This window comes from Mustela nigripes, unplaced genomic scaffold (assembly GCF_022355385.1).
Source record: "Mustela nigripes isolate SB6536 unplaced genomic scaffold, MUSNIG.SB6536 HiC_scaffold_3506, whole genome shotgun sequence".
Lineage (NCBI taxonomy): Eukaryota > Metazoa > Chordata > Mammalia > Carnivora > Mustelidae > Mustela > Mustela nigripes.
The window spans coordinates 762-3,732 of NW_026742912.1; the positions used below are offsets into that span (position 1 = coordinate 762).

Below are 2,971 nucleotides of genomic sequence, written 5' to 3' on the forward strand. Positions count from 1 at the left end.
TGATTAAATCTTTGATAACAACCTATTTAAAAAGGTGTGTAAATATATACTTACTCAGATTTATACACTTTGTGTTTTCTTCATAGTTTGGGGCTGGACCCCATGGTCTCAACACTGCTTCCAGTCTTTGCCTTCTGACCATTTGATACCAGGTATTTGGTCAGCAAAGCAAATTAGTATCAAAATTAATAAGCCCTTGGCACCATATCTCTGGAGCAGGGGTTGCTCTTAGCCAAGGCCCAGAGCAGTTGAACTCCCCTCGCTAGTGCTATAGTCCCAAGGACTAGGTCCCTGCCACCAAAACTCAGTCTTACATGTTATGCTAAGCAGACACAACCAAAACAGGAAAGCTCCAACATCTTTCACTGGCATGCCTCATCTCTTAATCCCTCTACGTCCAGGCAGTACCAGATGCCAGGGATGGGACTTGATCCAACATATGGGAGGGAAAGAAGTAGCCACGAGCAAGTACGTGCCTCTCTGTGCCTTTCTTTCATGAGCAGGTTGTAAGGAGGAGGAAGAGGATGGGGAAGAGAGGTGAACTTCAAGGGGTAAAGGCCTCAGGTAGGCAGCTGGCTCCTGCCAGTAGGAAAGGGACAAAGGAGAAGGCAGTGAGTCTTGCAGGGAGGGTGGGGGGTAAGGGTTACAGCTTATGATGGAATCTGGACAGGAGTAATAGGGATTCTAGTCATTTGAGTCCACCATTGGCAAGCTGGGCTGGGTGTCAGGACAGATAGCCTCCCTGGGCAACTGCACATGAGAGAAGGTGGAATTCTTCTCTGAGGAGCAGGTGGAGCCTTGGGTGTTGGGAAAGCATAGACAGTTTGTTCCAGGCCCAAGGACAGGTCTGGGTACTCCTGGTTGGAGGTCAAGGCCACAGTATGATCCAGGTCTTCTACCAGCAGCTTGAAGATACCACATGCCAGCCACCCCTCATTATTGTGTATACCTCTCTGGTGCACATATTGGCTTATCCATCAAATGACTCCTTCAGCAGCTTGAAAACCACCTCCACAGGCACTCCAGGATATGGGAGGCGTCCAGAATGAAGATTTTGCACAGGATTACCCCAAAAGACCAGAAGTCACTCTGGTGGATGTAGATCTGGTCAAACATGGCCTTAGGGACCATCCACTTCACAGGCACTCCACTGTTGGTTGTCTTTTTATAGTAACTGATGTGGTGATATCTCTGGCAAGGCTGAAGTCTGAGATCTCCATCATGTTGTTCTTTGTCACCAGCACTTCCCTGGTGGCCAGGTCTTGGTGTATGCACTTCTTGGAGGCAAGGTACTCCATGCCTCAGGCTACCTGATAGGCACAGGATACCAGGCCCTTGGAGGAGAGCTCCTCTGCTGCATTGTGGCTGATATTGTAACAGTACTCCAGGTCAGAATGCCTCTGGGCCTGCAGGTACTGCTGTATGTTGTCTTTGGAGGCATACTCCATGATAGTGTACGAAGGACCGTCCTGTGTGCAGAACCCAGCAGGTTGATGGTGTCCTTGTGCTTTCCAATCATCTTCATCATCTCCATTTCTGAGATTAGGTTTGACAGGTCTTTCTCTGTTGCATCTGACTTCAACATCTTCACAGACACTTTAGTCAAATGGTTGGATTTGTCTTTGTCCAGCCCAATGGCCTCCTCCAACACCACCTGCCCAAACTAGGCCTGTCTTAGGGGTCCGCCTAAACTGCCTACAACCAGCCTGTATCAAGGCAGTTATGAACTCTAGATTAGCCTCAAAAACATTAAACCACAAGCTAAAAATTCTCTTCACTAGGTCTCTGTTGCAGGTCTAATTTTCTTATCCTTCATCATTTATCTTTTTCCTAATTCTTATTTTCAGTATAGTTTATTTTGCGTCCAGGTGTTTCCCCTGGTTTCTGTATGCTGTTTCATAGGGAAGAATTATCCTGTCATAAAATTATTTCTTGAGCATTAATTACATCTCTCAGTTAAAATGGGTTCTTTTATGGTATTGATTCATTTGAATTTTCTCAAAATGGGAAGAATTTTCAAAATTGTGTTTTCCTCAAGGTTCAGAGTATGACTTAGCCTCATCTTTACTCTTCTTGAAATTCACTTTTCAAATTCTTGTCCCTCTTTTTATCTTTTTGAATTAAATTGTTTTATTTTTACTATTTTTTTATTTGAGTATAGTTGATATTCAGTGTTTCCTTGGTTTCAGTTTTTCAATATCTCCATACATTATTCTATGATCACTACAAATATAGCCACCATCTGTCACTATATAACACTAGTATAATATCATTGACTATGTTCTCTGCACTGTCCCATATCTCTTTTTAAAATCTCTGATTTTTATGGTTTCTGTTATTCCAATTTTCGACCATCATTTTACTTGGTTAATTTAATAAAATATGCCTGATTACAAACTCTTCGCTAAAAACCATAGCATTTGATTTATAGTCTTCTTCTTCTCCTTCTTCTTCTTCTTCTTCTTCTTCTTCTTCTTCTTCTTCTTCTTCTTCTTCATCTTCTTCTTCTTCTTTTCATTCTTCTTCTTTTTTAAATTAACATATAATGTATTATTAGCCCCAGGGGTACAGGTCTGTGAATCGCCAGGTTTACACACTTCACAGCAGTCACCACAGCACATACCCTCCCCAATGTTCATAATCCCACCACCCTCTCACTAACCTCCCACCCCCCTGGCAACTCTCAGTTTGTTTTCTGAGATTAAGAGTCTCTTATGGTTTGTTTCCCTCCCAATCCCATCTTGTTTCATTTACTCTTTTCCTGTCCCCCAAACCCCCCACATTGCACCTCCATTTCCTCATATCAGGGAGATCATATGAGAGTGTCTTTCTCTGGTTGACTTATTTTGCTAAGCATAATACCCTCTAGTTCCATCCATGTCATTGCAAATGTCAAGATATCATTTCTTTTGATGGCTGCATATTATTCCATATATATATATATATATATATATATATATATATATATATA

General features: G+C 42.2%; 1 pseudogene; it reads right to left on the minus strand.

Annotated features, from left to right (window-relative positions):
• Positions 1-688: 688 nt before the first annotated feature.
• Positions 689-1,706, minus strand: LOC132009036 (fibroblast growth factor receptor 1-like; annotated as a pseudogene).
• Between the last annotated feature and the right edge of the window lie 1,265 nt (positions 1,707-2,971).